The following is a 16,890-nucleotide window of genomic DNA, read 5'->3' on the forward strand; positions in this document are numbered from 1 at the left end:
TGCTTGTAATAACAAGGACCCTGAGACAGTAGATCTGGATGTTGAGGGAGTAGCAATGGAGCATCCATCGACAGCCTCTGCAAATCTGTGTAGCAATGTCTTCTGCGCCGAGCCGGAGCTATTACTATCAAGGTGCCCTTTCCTTGTTTTACCTTTTGCATCACCCTGGGCAAGAGGGCGATAGGTGGAACACATAGGCCAGACGAAAGTTCCATCTTACTGAAAGCCAAGAGACTGGAAGACCTCAGGGTGTACAGCCCATTCCTTTGCATGAATGGCATGACGACTGAGAAAATCGACTTCCCAGTTTAGGACTCCCGGAATGAATACTGCGGACAAGGCTGGATGATGAAGCTCTGCCCACCTTAACGTGCGGCTTACCTCCTTCATTGCTTTTTGGCTGCAAGTTCCTAACTGATGACTGAGGTACGCTATTGCCGTTGCATTGTCTGAGCGAATTTGAACTGGTTTCCCCTGAAGGATGTCCTTTGCCTGAATGAGTGCCATATATATGGCCCAGAGTTCTAATATATTTATTGGCAGGCAACTTTCTTCCTTGGTCTACTGCCCTTGGAAGCAACTTCTTCCTGACACTGCTCCCCAGCCCTGAAGACTGGGAAGTTTTGACAACCGATGTTAATCTGATATCCAAAAGGGTCGCCCTTTGTCCAGATGGGATGTCTGTAGGCACCAGGCTAATGACCTCCTTACTGCGTTTTTATTGTCTGATTTAACCCATTCCATTTGGCAAGAATCAAATGCTGCAGAGGCCTCGAGTGGAATTGTGCATACTCCACCATGTCGAATGTCGACACCATAGATCCCATCACACACATTGCTGCGTGAATGGATACCTTTTGACTATGTAGCAGCTCCTGGATCCTCAACTGAATTTTGGATATTTTGTTCAGAGGTAAAAATTATTCTCTGAAGACCCGAATCCAACAAAGCCCCCAAGTGAGTGTGATGAAACCAGGGACGACTTTGCCCAATTTATGAGCCAATCGTGTCTTTGCAAACAAGCTATTGTCTGTTGCAGATGACACTGAAGCAATTCCTGAGATTGTGCCAAGATTAATAAGTCGTCGAGGTATGGAAAAATCCTTATCACCTGCTGACAGGCATTACCACCATAATTTTGGTGAACACTCTGGGAGCTGTGGCCAGTCCAAATGGTAGGGCCTGAAACTGAAAATATTGCTGGAGGATAGCAAACCTGAGATAGCACTGATGGCACAGTGCTATAGGAACATGTAGGTAATCATCCTGGATATCCAGAGATACCATAAAATCCTCCGGCTCCATGGCCAAAATAATGGAACGTAAAGTCTTCATATGAAAATGAGGCACCCAAATGTATTTGTTAAGCACTTTGAGATTGAATATTGTCCAGAATGACCCATTTGGGTTCAGGACTAGAAACAGGTTGGAATAAAATGAGGAACTGGAATTATCACTCCTGACTGAAGCAACTTCTGAACTGCCTCTTGCAAAGCCCTGGCCTTACTTTCCACGGGCTGGTACAAATTTAAACCTTTGAGGAGAGTGTTTCTTGAAGGCAAACGCATAACCGTGAGATACCGCTTCTTGCACCCAGGCATCTGTGGTAGATTGTGCCAGATCTGTGCAAAATGAAGAAGTCAGCCTCCCACCATGGGATCCCCCAGGCAGAGGCCTGCATGATCAGGCTGATGGCTTATCTTCTGGCTTGGAAGCAGATGCTTTTTAGTTTAACCAGACTTGTCAGATTGAGACTGTTTGCCATACCCCTTTCCTTTTGCTTTTCCTTGAGTCCGAAAGGGCCGAAAAGTTGGAAATCTAGGCATGGATGTATGTGTGGAAGGAAATTTCACTTTCTTGGAGTCTGCTTAATACTGTTTAATTATTTACCAAAAAGAATATATCCAGTAAAAGGCAAAGACTCCAGAACATTCTGGGATGCTGAGTCAGCTTTCCATGTACGTAACCAAACAGCTCTGCGAGCTGCTACTGCCGAGGCTCATGCTTGAGATGCAATTGTACCTATATCCAAGGCTGCTGCTTCCATAAAAATAGCCGCCTGTTTAATATGTGCAATATAGGATTTTTGTTCTCTAGATGCCAATGAAAGATCATCCTCCTATGCATCAGCCCAGGCTGCCACTGCTTTTGCCTTCCAGGCTGAAGCCATGGCTAGTCTTAAGATTGCCCCAGACAAGGAGAGAATGTTTTTTTAAAAACCATCTATTTTCCTATCCGTTTCCTATCATTTAATCATGTTGAAGGTAGAGGTAATGTAGATTTTCGCACCAATCGAATGACATGCGTATCTACTTTGGGAGCCACCTCCCTTTTAAAACAGTCCCCAGCTGGAAGAGGATAATAGTAATTCCATTTCTTTGGAATTCTAAACTTCTTACTGGGTGTTACCCAAGCCTCTTGCATAATGTTCGTCAGCTGTTCTGACCCAGTAAATTCAGTCCTGACAGTTTTGGGACGTTTAAACACAGGTGCCTTAGATTTTAACAAAGTCTCTGCTGCCTCCTCTAAGGATAGAATGGCTTTCATAGCACAAATTAGCTCAGGTATGTCCACTGAGCTGGGACCTTCGTCCTCATCTCTGTATGCTGACCCGGAATGCGAGGAGTCCTTATCGTCCGAAGAGTCCCCATCTGAAACATGTGTAAACCGTGAAGATGTACGTTCATGTCTGTGTGATTTACTTTCTACAGACCCTTCAGCCTGTTTTTGTTAAAAGGCTGCAGATTCCTGAACTAGATGTGATAACCCCCAGTGAGAATGTGGCATGTAAGGGTTAACAGGGTAACATATCCCTGATATAGGAACTGGCATTATCTGCTCAGCTATATTGGATTTCTGTGCAAAAGAAGCCCATGGGGGTTCAACTTGAACCTGTGCCTGCCTTGGATTATTCAGGAGGCTTTGGTGAAAGCTAAAACAATTTGCACATAATCCATTTTGAACCAGGTCTTGAGATGTTAATCCAGCTTTGCAAAACAAACATGAAATCAGTGTTGGTGCTGCTGTGGAGAGTGTATCCTCCTCACCCTTACCTCTCTTAGACATGATAAACAAATCACACACCTGTACAGTGTTAACTACACAATTTGTGACTGAAATCACTTTAAAACTTGTTAAAGTGACATACAATCCGATCCCTCACTGCTTTGCACCAACATTGAGGATCGGAATACACAAACTGACAGAAATAGTAAAGTCAGCAACCACAGTAGCAATCAGTCACAGGTTATACATTAGTATAATAAGCAATATGAGCACATATTCAACTACAGATACATTTCAAGCATGTAGGAAAAACATTACTGCATTACCTTATATAGGACTTTAAACGTATTCAGTCGCACAGTGAAAGAAACAGCAGCAATAGTTTACAAACTCGTATGCATCAGGCACTTATCCAACTACTCGTACTTAATGGTAGGTAGAGACTTAGGGGGACATTTACTAAGTAGTGATAAGAGCTGAGAAGTGAGCCAGTGGAGAAGTGCACATGGCAACCAATCAGCACTGAAGCAACATCTATAATTTGTATACTATAAAATTATACAGAGCTGCTGATTGGTGGATTTGGCAACTTCTCCACTGGCTCACTTCTCCGATCTTATCACTGCTTAGTAAATGTCCCCCTTAATGCTGTATCACCCGGCTCAGAAGAGTGGGATACAGGGAGACTTTACCCCGCTTCCAGGATCAAACAATATGTTAGTGAATGCTGAGTGGATACAGACGCTAAAATAGTGTACACAAATGCCCAGTGAACCTACAGTGAACACAGGTGCCCAAGTGAACACCAACGCACCAGTCACACAGCCGCCTATGCTGCGACTGGGTCCTTTTAGATACACAGCGTCTCAGATAGAAGCAGGAAATCAGTTCCTGGCAGGAAACTCAGAGGAAACTGGTCATGAACCGGGGGGAGGGGCGACCAGGAGAGCGTCTTACTCCCCACTGCTGACATCAACCCCAGGGATCGCGGCCTCACACTAATCCCTGGATCCTATGATCCCTGGGGCCTAGCGCTGGTGCACCCGAGGTGGCAACGGCATCCGCTAGTGTTCGGTAGTCTCCTTCCTGAAAACAGTGTGGCTGTCTCTTGCGTCGCCCCTGCTAAGCAGAACAGACGCCTTACCTTCTCCCCGTGCCACAGCCTGGTAACGTCCGCTGGACTTGCTAGTACATCTGACACACATACCCACGTGTACAGTGCTGTTTCAGCGGGCAAGTGTTGTCGTGACCTGGAGGAGAGTTGTCGGAGTGACTTTGTTTACAGGTGCCAGTAAGACGCTTTTTAGAAAGCTCGCTCAAAAAAACGTAAGACTGTAAAAATAAATTAAATAACAAACTTAGGTCTGCCAAAATCAGCAGCCCAAAGCTCGTGGTCCGGCTTCTGCCACACCAACAAAAAAACTGAATTGCCTGAGCCAGGATGCGCGGATATAGGGGACTGGCCTGTTGCATTCTGGGAGGCCGAAAGCTTTGTTCGTTGGTGCTAATCCACTGATGCTACCTCATATCCCAATGTTTATTCTGTGGATAACCTGTGGACCCTGCAGGAGAAAAAAAATTGTTACTAAAAAAATCATTCATTTTTATATTTTTCATACCGCACAGTGTGTAGGGCCCTTTAGTATAGTGTCAGCAGCAACTTACAGATAGCAGCTTGTATATACATAAGTACAGGATATATTTACAAATTCTGCCCTACTCATTGTCATTTAGGACCAGATTACCATTTTCATTTTTAAGGGGACCAGCATGTTCAAACCTAATCTTACTATTACTACATCGTTCAGAGCTTTTGTTCTCTTTACCAACCTAATTTTACATTTCCTATTTTAGGAAAACTAAAACGAGTTTTATGGTAAGAACTTACCTTTGTTAAAACTCTTTCTGCGAGGTACACTGGGCTCCACAAGGAAAGACATAGGGGGTGTAGAGTAGGATCTTGATCCGAGGCACCAACAGGCTCAAAAGCTTTGACTGTTACCAGAATGCATAGCGCCGCCTCCTCTATAACCCCGCCTCCCTGCACAGGAGCTCAGTTTTTAGTTAACCAGCCCAATGCAGTAGCAGGGAAAGAGACGACAACGGTTAGTAGCCACATACACCACACTCTCACGACAGGAGACGTGTCAGCGGCTAATGCCATACCAACCCAAAGAAGGTAAGTGCATCAGGGTGGGCGCCTTGTGGAGCCCAGTGTACCTTGCAGAACGAGTTTTAACAAAGGTAAGTTCTTACCATAAAATTTGTTTTCTGCTGCGGGGTACACTGGGCTCCACAAGGAAAGAAATAGGGGATGTCCTAAAGCAGTTCCTTATGGGAGGGGACGCACTGTAGCGGGCACAAGAACCCAGCGTCCAAAGGTAGCATCCTGGGAAGCGGCAGTATCGAAGGCATAGAACCTTATGAACGTGTTCACTGAAGACAACGTAGCCGCCTTGCACAATTGTTCAAGGGTCGCACCACGGCGGGCCGCCCAAGAAGGTCCAACAGACAGAGTAGAATGGGCCGTAATGTGAGCAGGAGCTGATAGACCACCCTTCACATAAGCATGGTCTATCACCATTCTAATCCATCTGGCCAAAGGTTACTTGTGAGCAGGCCAGCCCCGTTTGTGAAATCCAAACAGCACAAAGAGAGAATCAGATTTCCTAATAGAAGCAGTTCTCTTCACATAGATACGGAGAGCCCGTACCACATCCAAAGACCGCTCTTTGGGAGACCGATCAGGAGAAACAAGTGCCGGAATCACGATCTCCTGGTTAAGGTGGAACGAAGAAACCACCTTAGGTAAATATCCGGGATGAGTCCTAAGAACCGCCCGGTCACAGTGAAATATCAGATATGGGGAATTACAAGACAAGGCACCCAAATCCAACACCCTTCTAGCTGAAGCAATAGCCAGCAGAAACACCACCTTAAGGGAAAGCCACTTAAGATCAGCTGAACCAAGAGGTTCAAACGGAGACTCTTGCAACGCCTCCAAAACCACCGACAAGTCCCACGGAGCCACAGGCGGGACATAAGGAGGTTGGATACGCAACACACCCTGAGTAAAGGTATGCACATCAGGTAAGGTCGCAATCTTTCTCTGAAACCACACAGACAAGGCAGATATTTGAACCTTGAGGGAGGCCAGACGCAGGCCTAAATCCAGGCCCTGCTGAAGAAAGGCCAACAACTTGGCTGTACTAAACTTGGAAGCGTCATAATCGTTAGATGCGCACCAAACAAAGTAAGAATGCCAGACCCTATAGTAAATCCGAGCAGAAGCCGGTTTCCGGGCCCGCAACATAGTTTGAATGACCGCCTCAGAAAACCCTTTAGCCCTCAAGACGGAAGCTTCAAGAGCCACGCCGTCAAAGACAGCCGGGCTAGGTCCTGGTAGACACAGGGGCCCTGAACGAGGAGGTCTGGGCGTTGTGGAAGTAGAATTGGACGCTCTGACAATAGGCCCTGCAGGTCTGAGAACCAGTGCCTTCTGGGCCACGCTGGAGCTATGAGAAGCAGAATTCCTCTTTCTTGCTTGAACTTCCCAATTACCCTGGGCAGGAGGGACACCGGAGGGAACACGTACGGCAGCCGAAACCTCCACGGCACCGCCAGCGCATCCACGAATGCTGCTTGAGGATCCCTTGTCCTTGCTCCGAAAATCGGAACCTTGTGATTGTGTCGAGACGCCATCAGATCTACGTCTGGAAGGCCCCACTTTTCCACTAGGAGTTGAAACACTTCTGGATGGAGGCCCCACTCTCCGGCATGTACGTCCTGACGACTGAGAAAGTCCGCTTCCCAATTCAGGACTCCTGGAATGAATATTGCCGATATGGCCGGTAGATGGCGTTCCGCCCAATGTAGAATCCGTGAGACTTCCTTCATTGCCAAACGGCTTCGAGTGCCACCTTGATGATTTATGTAAGCCACTGTGGTGGCGTTGTCTGACTGTACTTGAACAGGACGGTTCTGAATTAAATGCTGGGCCAGGTTCAACGCATTGAAGACCGCCCGCAATTCCAGAATGTTGATTAAGAGAAGAGATTCCTCCTTGGTCCACCGACCCTGAAGGGAGTGTTGCTCCAGCACCGCGCCCCAACTTCGTAGACTGGCATCTGTCGTCAACAGGACCCAGTCGGATATCCAGAAGGGACGGCCCCTGCACAATTGTTGGACGGCCCCTGCACAATCGGTGGTCCTGGAGCCACCAGTGCAGCGAAGACGGACCTCCGGAGTCAATGAGATCATGTGAGACCTGATCCGGTGAGGCAGGCCGTCCCACTTGGCTAGAATCAGCCTCTGGAGGGGTCGAGAATGGAATTGAGCATACTCCACCATGTCGAATGCCGACACCATGAGGCCCAGCACCTACATCGCCGAATGTATCGACACTTGCGGACGAGAAAGGAAGCAACGAATCCTGTCCTGAAGCTTCAGGACTTTCTCCTGAGACAAGAGCAACCGCTGGTTGAGAGTGTCCAATAGCGCTCTCAGGTGCACCATGCTCTGAGCAGGGACCAGGGAGGATTTCTTCCAGTTGATGAGCCACCCGTGGGCTTGTAGAAACCGGACAGTCATATCTAGATGACATAGGAGAAGTTCTGGGGAATTTGCCAGGATTAACAAGTCATCCAGATACAGCAGTATCCTGACCCCTTGACGGCGGAGTACCACCGTCATCACCGCCATAACTTTGGTGAAGACTCGCGGAGCCGTAGTTAAACCAAAAGGTAACGCCCAAAACTGGTAATGGAGGTTGCCAATCGCAAACCTCAGGTATTGCTGATGTGACACTGCTATAGGAATATGCAGGTAAGCATCCTGTATGTCCAAGGAGACCATGTAGTCCCCAGGTTCCAGGCCAGAACTATAGAGCGAAGGGTTTCCATACGGAACTTGGAAACTTTCACAAACCTGTTCAGCGCCTTGGAGGTTGAGAATGGGCCGGGAGGACCCATTCGGTTTCGGGACTAGAAACAGCTGAGAATAGTACCCCCGGCCCCTCTGCGCAAGAGGCACCTGTACTACGACTCCTGTATCCAGGAGGGTCTGTACCACCGAATGTAGTGTGTTTGCCTTTGTCTGGTCCAACGGGACGTCTGTCCTGCAAAATCGATGAGGGGGTCGGTTTTTGAAGGCTATGGCGTAACCTCGAGTGACGACTTCTCGTACCCAGGCATCTGAAGTGGTCTTCAACCATTCCTGGGTATACCCTAGAAGCCGGCCCCCCACCCTGGGATCCCCCAGGGGGAGGCCCGCCCCGTCATCGGCAGGCTTATCGGTCTTGGAAGCTGGCTGACGGGCAGCCCAGGCTCTTTTGGGCTTCGGCTTACCAGGTTTGGAAGTGCGGGCCTGCTTGTTGTACGCTTGACCTTTTGTTTTATCTGAAGGACGAAAGGAAGTACCTTTAGCCTTCGACACAGAAGGAGCGGTACTTGGCAGACAGGTAGTTTTTGCAGTAGCCAAGTCAGCCACTATCTTATTTAAGTCCTCCCCAAACAAAATATCTCCCTTGAAAGGGAGTACCTCCAGGGTTTTTCTAGAGTCCAGATCCACAGACCAGGATCTCAGCCACAATATCTGGCGAGCCAGGACTGATGTAGTAGAGGCCTTGGCTGCTAGGATACCGGCATCAGAAGCCGCCTCTTTAATATAGTGAGAAGCTGTGACAATATATGACAAGCATTATCTAGCATGGTCAGAAGAGATTTCAGCTTCTAACTCTAGGGCCTATGCTTCAATAGCCTCTGCAGCCCATGTTGCTGCAATAGTGGGCCTTTGTGCAGCACCCGTGAGGGTGTAAATCGCTTTCAGACAACCCTCCAAACGTTTATCCGTAGGCTCTTTTAGAGACGTGACGGTAGTGACAGGTAGAGCTGAGGAAACCACCATCCTAGCCACATGTGAGGCTACTGGAGGAGGCGTTTCCCAATTTTTAGACAGCTCTGGCGCGAGGGGATAGCGAGCCAGCATCTTCTTTTGAGGCACAAACTTCTTTCCCGGGTTTCCCCAGGGTTCCTGATGTATATCCACTAGGTGGTCAGAGTGAGGTAAAACTTGTTAAAATCACCTTCTGACGCTTGAACCTATCTGGTTTCTTAGGAGGGGCGGATGGCTCGGGATCATCCGTAATCTGTAAAATTAACTTAGTAGTCTCCAAAAGATCAGGAACATCCACACGTGAACTACCCTCCCCATCAGCAGTATCTGTGTCAGAATCTGTGGGGTCAGTGTAAGCACCATCTTCATCAGATGAGTGGTCAGTGACAGCAGTGGATTGTGAGGAGATAAGAGCTCGCTTAGAGGACCCCTTGGTCTTAGGCGAGCGAGGGTCAGACTTTTTAGTAGTCAGAGACTGGTTCAACTTCTTCAATTGAGCAGATAAATTGTCCGCCCAAGGCGGGTTAGCTGCGGGGACCACATACGGTTGCACCGGCATAGGAGGTCCCATAGGGGGCGTTAGTTTAGTAACTAGCGTATGTAGAAGCGTGGAAAAAGTAGCCCACGGTGGGTCATTATGTACCCCCCCCGTTGCCACAGTCCCACTGGGGGGCAAGGAGCCCCCAGAGCTAGAGCCCACAGCTGCTATAGTCTCCTCATGGGGGTCTGTGGCTTCAGCAACACCAGCAGTGTGTTCAGCCCCAGAACCGTTACTGCAAGTTATATCATGTCTGCTTCTGAAGGTATCAGGTAACACAGTACAACTGGCGGCAGCACAATACCTCTTACCCAAACCTCTGTGCAGTGTAGTCAGTACAAGCAGAGACACAGGAGAGATATGGCGACTAAAATCACAGAGCAAAAATAAGAATTTACTCACCGGTAATTCTATTTCTCGTAGTCCGTAGTGGATGCTGGGAACTCCGTAAGGACCATGGGGAATAGACGGGCTCCGCAGGAGACTGGGCACTCTAAAAGAAAGATTAGGTACTATCTGGTGTGCACTGGCTCCTCCCTCTATGCCCCTCCTCCAGACCTCAGTTAGGGAAACTGTGCCCGGAAAGGCTGACACAACAAGGAAAGGATTTGGAATCCAGGGTAAGACTCATACCAGCCACACCAATCACACTGTACAACTTGTGATAACCATACCCAGTTAACAGTATGAACAACAACTGAGCCTCCTTGTACGGATGGCTCATAACAATAACCCTTTAGTGAAGCAATAACTATATACATGTATTGCAGAGAGTCCGCACTTGGGACGGGCGCCCAGCATCCACTACGGACTACGACAAATAGAATTACCGGTGAGTACATTCTTATTTTCTCTGACGTCCTAGTGGATGCTGGGAACTCCGTAAGGACCATGGGGATTATACCAAAGCTCCCAAACGGGCGGGAGAGTGCGGATGACTCTGCAGCACCGAATGAGCAAACTCAAGGTCCTCCTCAGCCAGGGTATCAAACTTGTAGAATTTAGCAAATGTGTTTGAACCCGATCAAGTAGCAGCTCGGCAAAGCTGTAAAGCCGAGACCCCTCGGGCAGCCGCCCAAGAAGAGCCCACCTTCCTTGTGGAATGGGCTTTTACTGATTTAGGATGCAGCAGTCCAGCCGCAGAATGTGCCAGCTGAATCGTGCAACAGATCCAGCGAGCAATAGTTTGCTTTGAAGCAGGAGCACCCAGCTTGTTGGGTGCATGCAGGATAAAGAGCGAGTCAGTTTTCCTGACTCCAGCCGTCCTGGAAACATAAATTTTCAAAGCCCGGACTACGTCCAGCAACTTGGAAGCCTCCAAGTCCTGAGTAGCCGCAGGCACCACAATAGGTTGGTTCAAATGAAACGCTGATACCACCTTTGGGAGAAATTGGGGACGAGTCCTCAATTCTGCCCTGTCCATATGGAAGATCAGATACGGGCTTTTACATGACAAAGCCGCCAATTCTGACACACGCCTAGCTGAAGCCAAGGCCAACAGCATGACCACCTTCCACGTGAGATACTTTAGCTCCACGGTCTTAAGTGGCTCAAACAAGTGTGATTTCAGGAAATCCAACACAACGTTAAGATCCCAAGGTGCCACTGGAGGCACAAAAGGGGGCTGAATATGCAGCACTCCCTTAACAAACGTCTGAACTTCAGGCAGTGAAGCCAGTTCTTTTTGAAAGAAAATAGATAGGGCCGAAATCTGGTCCTTTATGGATCCTAATTTTAGGCCCATAGACACTCCTGACTGTAGGAAGTGCAGGAATCGACCCAGCTGGAATTCCTCTGTAGGGGCCTTCCTGGCCTCACACCAAGCAACATATTTTCGCCATATACGGTGATAATGTTTTGCTGTCACGTCTTTCCTAGCTTTTATCAGCGTAGGAATAAATTCATCCGGAATGCCCTTTTCCGCTAGGATCCGGCGTTCAACCGCCATGCCTGTCAAACGCAGCCGCGGTAAGTCTTGGAACAGACAGGGCCCCTGTTGTAACAGGTCCTGTCTGAGAGGCAGAGGCCATGGGTCCTCAGATCATTTCTTGTAGTTCTGGGTACCAAGTTCTTCTTGGCCAATCCGGAACGATGAGTATAGTTTTTACTCCTCTCTTTCTTACTATCCTCAGTACCTTGGGTATGAGAGGAAGAGGAGGGAACACATAAACCGACCGGTACACCCACGGTGTCATTCGTGCGTCCACAGCTATCGCCTGAGGGTCCCTTGACCTGGCGCAATATTTTTTTAGCTTTTTGTTGAGGCGGGACGCCATCATGTCCACCTGTGGCAGTTCCCCACTCCCGGAATGAACACTGCTGACAGCGCTAGCACGTGATTCTCCGCCCATCGAAGAATCCTTGTGGCTTCTGCCATTGCCATCCTGCTTCTTGTGCCGCCCTGGCGGTTTACATGGGCGACCGCCGTGATGTTGTCTGACTGAATCAGTACAGGTTGGTTTTGAAGCAGGGGCTCTGCTTACCTCAGGGCGTTGTAAATTGCCTTTAGTTCCAGTATATTTATGTGTAGTGAAGTCTCCAGACTTGACCACTGGCCTTGGAAGTTTCTTCCCTGAGTGACTGCCCCCCATCCTCGGAGGCTTGCATCCGTGGTCACCAGGACCCAGTCCTGTATGCCGAACCTGCGGCCCTCGAGAAGATGAGCACTCTGCAGCCACCACAGCAGATACACCCTGGCCCTTGGGGACAGGGTGATCAACCGATGCATCTGAAGATGCGATCCAGACCATTTGTCCAACAGATCCCACTGAAAGATCCTTGCATGGAACCTGCCGAAAGGAATTGCTTCGTAAGAAGCCATCATCTTTCCCAGGACTCGCGTGCAGTGATGCACCGACACCTGTTCTGGTTTCAGGAGGTCCCTGACCAGAGATGACAATTCCTGGGCTTTCTCCACCGGGAGAAACACCTTCTGCGTCCAGAATCATGCCCAGGAAAAGCAGACGCGTCGCAGGAATCAGCTGCGACTTTGGGATATTCAGAATTTAGCCGTGCTGTTGCAACACTTCCTGAGAGAGTGCTACGCTGACCAACAACTGCTCTCTGGACCTCGCCTTTATGAGGAGATCGTCCAAGTACGGGATAATAACAACTCCCTTCTTCCGAAGGAGTATCATAATTTCGGCCATTACCTTGGTAAATATTCTCGGTGCCGTGGACAGACCAAACGGCAACGTCTGGAATTGGTAATGACAGTCCTGTACCACAAATCTGAGGTACTCCTGGTGAGGTGGGTAAATGGGGACATGCAAGTAAGCATCTTTTATGTCCAGCGACACCATAAAATCCCCCTCTTCCAGGCTTGCAATGACCGCTCTGAGCGATTCCATTTTGAACTTGAATTTCTTTATATAAGTGTTCAAGGACTTTAAATTCAGAATGGGTCTCACCGAACCGTCCGGTTTCAGTACCACAAACATTGTGGAATAGGAACCCCTTCCCTGTTGAAGGAGGGGAACCTTGATTATCACCTGCTGGAGGTACAGCTTGTGAATTGCCGCCAGTACTACCTCCCTTTCCCTGGGAGCAGCTGGCAAGGCAGATTTGAGGTAACGGCGAGGGGGAGTCGCCTCGAACTCCAGCTTGTATCCCTGAGATACAATTTGTACAGCCCATAGATCCACTTGTGAGCGAACCCACTGGTTGCTGAAGTTTCGGAGACGCGCCCCCACCGCACCTGGCTCCGCCTGTGGAGCCCCAACGTCATGCGGTGGACTTAGTGGAAGCAGGGGAGGATTTTTGTTCCTGGGAACTGGCTGCCTGGTGCAGCTTCTTTCCTTTACCCTTGCCTCTGGCCAGAAAGGATGCTCCTCTGAACCCGCTTGACTTTCTGAGGCCGAAAGGACTGCACTTGATAATACGGTGCTTTCTTAGGCTGTGAGGGAACCCGAGGCAAAAAAAGTGTGTGGTGTGCTGTGTGAGCAATGGCGCACAGCTGCAGTGCTGTGCGCTACCTTAATGAAGACAGGAGTCTTCTGCCGCCGATTTCACGTATTAGAGTATATCTTTGTGAAAATCCTATATAAATTATAAAACCTGACGCACCAAGCCCCCTCAGGTTATAGAATATAGGGATAGCAAGTTGAGTGAGAGACACGAAATGGAAACCACTCAGCAAGCTAATGCACACACATATAGTCACATGTAAACAATGCAGAGGTTATTACTAACAATAATACTGCACTGGACCAGCTTATATAGCTATGTAGTCAATAGATAAAACACTGCACAGTAAGAACTGGATGTATATCACAGGGTACTTGTACCAGAGAACCCTGACTAAATGCACTCTCTTAACTAACACTGTCTAATTGACATGTAGAATACTTAAGTGTCATGTAAAGTCACAGCGCTGACAACCAGGCGGCTTTACACAGGAGGATTTGCCCAAGCAGTCCCAGGAACAGTGTAGCTGAGAGAAATGGCGCCCAAACACTAACAGGGAGTGAGGGAGGACCGATCTGCAGCTCCAGGGCGGGAACATTTGCTGGAAATGGCGCCCTGGGGCTCCAGGTCTAAGCCTTATCCCCCTGCTGGCAAAACCACCGGGTACTGTGAGCTACTAGTAAAACGGTTTTAAGGGAAAACCTGACCTGCACCCATGCCCTGGTGATCTAGTGGGATCGCTTGTACTGTCACAGTGTCCACCGCCAGCGCGCACGGCCCGCCTCCCACTGACCACGCCGGATCGCGATAAAGTACGGGTCCCGCGAGCGGGACCCACTCACCACCCCCCGAAGCGCGGCCACGCGATCCCGGAGAGCCCCCGTACTGTGTGCCTGACTTTAGAAGAAAACCGGAGCCTCCTGCTGTAGTTACCCGGCAACCAGGGCTCGGGAGTGTACAGCGCCGCTGGGGAGAGATGGAGCTGCAGCAGTGAATGTCACTAGACATGTACACACTGCTGCAGCCCTTGAAGTCTTCACTTTTCTTCTCAAAAAGCTCTTAGGGCTGCCCAGAGGAGCCCCTCTGTTATGTGCCTGCTATCTGTGGCACCAACTACAAAACTGAGCTCCTGTGCAGGGAGGCGGGGTTATAGAGGAGGCAGCACTATGCATTCTGGGAACAGTCAAAGCTTTTGACCCTGTTGGTGCCTCGGATCAAGATCCTACTCTACACCCCCTATGTCTTTCCTTGTGGAGCCCAGTGTACCCCGCAGCAGAAAAACAGTTTGCAAATCACCACATTTGTTGTAGTTTTACACACACAAAAAAAAAAAACACAATTGTCCCTGCTAATATTTTTTTGGGGGGAAATTACCTGTGTATCCATTTAAATTTTTTTGTTTAAACCTATGAATCAGGTAATACATATTTTGAGTTGTTTTTTTTTTTTTTAATTTAGCACTGGTTTTCCATTGGAGTCCATTGCTCACCCCCATACACCAATAAACTGGCCAGTCACTATTCCTAGAAGAAACCTCAACTTTAAGCTCCCTAACATATCCCATAAGAAACGTTACCTTTCACACTCTTTCAGATAACCTCTAACAGATCTTATTCCTCTCTGCTTTTCAGTTTTTGGTAAATAGAAGAATACAGCTATAAGTGCCAGAAGCTCAGTCATGTGCATCACCCAACCATATTTCGGTACAGGCTGAGGGGGAAAAAATAAGATTTTACTTACCGATAAATCTATTTCTCATAGTCCGTAGTGGATGCTGGGGACTCCGTCAGGACCAAGGGGATAGCGGCTCCGCAGGAGACAGGGCACAAAAGCAAGCTTTTAGGATCACATGGTGTGTACTGGCTCCTCCCCCTATGACCCTCCTCCAAGCCTCAGTTAGGTACTGTGCCCGGACGAGCGTACACAATAAGGAAGGATCTTGAATCCCGGGTAAGACTCATACCAGCCACACCAATCACACCGTACAACTTGTGATTTGAACCCAGTTAACAGTATGATAACAATGAAGAAGCCTCTAAAAAAGATGGCTCACAACAATAATAACCCAATTTTTTTGTAACAATAACTATGTACAAGTAATGCAGACAATCCGCACTTGGGATGGGCGCCCAGCATCCACTACGGACTATGAGAAATAGATTTATCGGTAAGTAAAATCTTATTTTCTCTAACGTCCTAGTGGATGCTGGGGACTCCGTCAGGACCATGGGGATTATACCAAAGCTCCCAAACGGGCGGGAGAGTGCGGATGACTCTGCAGCACCGAATGAGAGAACTCCAGGTCCTCCTCAGCCAGGGTATCAAATTTGTAGAATTTAGCAAACGTGTTTGCCCCTGACCAAGTAGCTGCTCGGCAAAGTTGTAAAGCCGAGACCCCTCGGGCAGCCGCCCAAGATGAGCCCACCTTCCTTGTGGAATGGGCATTTACATATTTTGGCTGTGGCAGGCCTGCCACAGAATGTGCAAGCTGAATTGTACTACAAATCCAACGAGCAATAGTCTGCTTAGAAGCAGGAGCACCCAGCTTTTTGGGTGCCTACAATATAAACAGCAAGTCAGACTTTCTGACTCCAGCCGTCCTGGAATTATATATATATATATATATATATATTTTCAGGGCCCTGACAACGTCTAGCAACTTGGAGTCCTCCAAGTCCCTAGTAGCCGCAGGCACCACAATAGGTTGTTTCAGGTGAAACGCTGACACCACCTTAGGAAGAAACTGGGGACGAGTCCGCAGTTCTGCCCTGTCCGAATGGAAAATCAAATATGGGCTTTTGTAAGACAAAGCCGCCAATTTTGACAATCGCCTGGCCGAGGCCAGGGCCAACAGCATGGTCACTTTCCATGTGAGATATTTCAAATCCACAGATTTGAGTGGTTCAAACCAATATGATTTGAGGAATCCCAACACTACGTTGAGATCCCACGGTGCCACTGGAGGCACACAAGGGCTGTATATGCAATACTCCCTTGACAAACGTCTGGACTTCAGGAACTGAAGCCAATTCTTTTTGGAAGAAAATCTATAGGGCCGAAACTTGAACCTTAATGGACCCCAATTTGAGGCTCATAGACACTCCTGTTTGCAGGAAGTGCAGAAATCGACCTAGTTGAAATTTTTTCGTGGGGCCTTCCTGGCCTCACCCACGCAACATATTTTTACCACATGTGGTGATAACGTTGTGCGGTCACCTCCTTCCTGGCTTTGACCAGGGTAGGTATGACCTCTTCCGGAATGCCTTTTCCCTTAGGATCCGGCGTTCAAACCGCCATGCCGTCAAACGCAGTCGCGGTAAGTCTTGGAACAGACAAGGTCCCTGCTGGAGCAGGTCCTTTCTTAAAGGCCGATGCCACGGTTCCTCTTGGAACAGACATGGTACTTGCTGAAAGCAAATCCCTTCTTAGCTCCCGAGGCCATTAGTCCTCTGTGAGCATCTCTTGAAGTTCCGGTTACCAAGTCCCTCTTGGCCAATCCGGAGCCACGAGTATAGTTCTTACTCCTCTATGTCTTTTAATTCTCAATA

The sequence above is a fragment of the Pseudophryne corroboree genome, chromosome 8 (genome assembly GCF_028390025.1).
Source record: "Pseudophryne corroboree isolate aPseCor3 chromosome 8, aPseCor3.hap2, whole genome shotgun sequence".
Lineage (NCBI taxonomy): Eukaryota > Metazoa > Chordata > Amphibia > Anura > Myobatrachidae > Pseudophryne > Pseudophryne corroboree.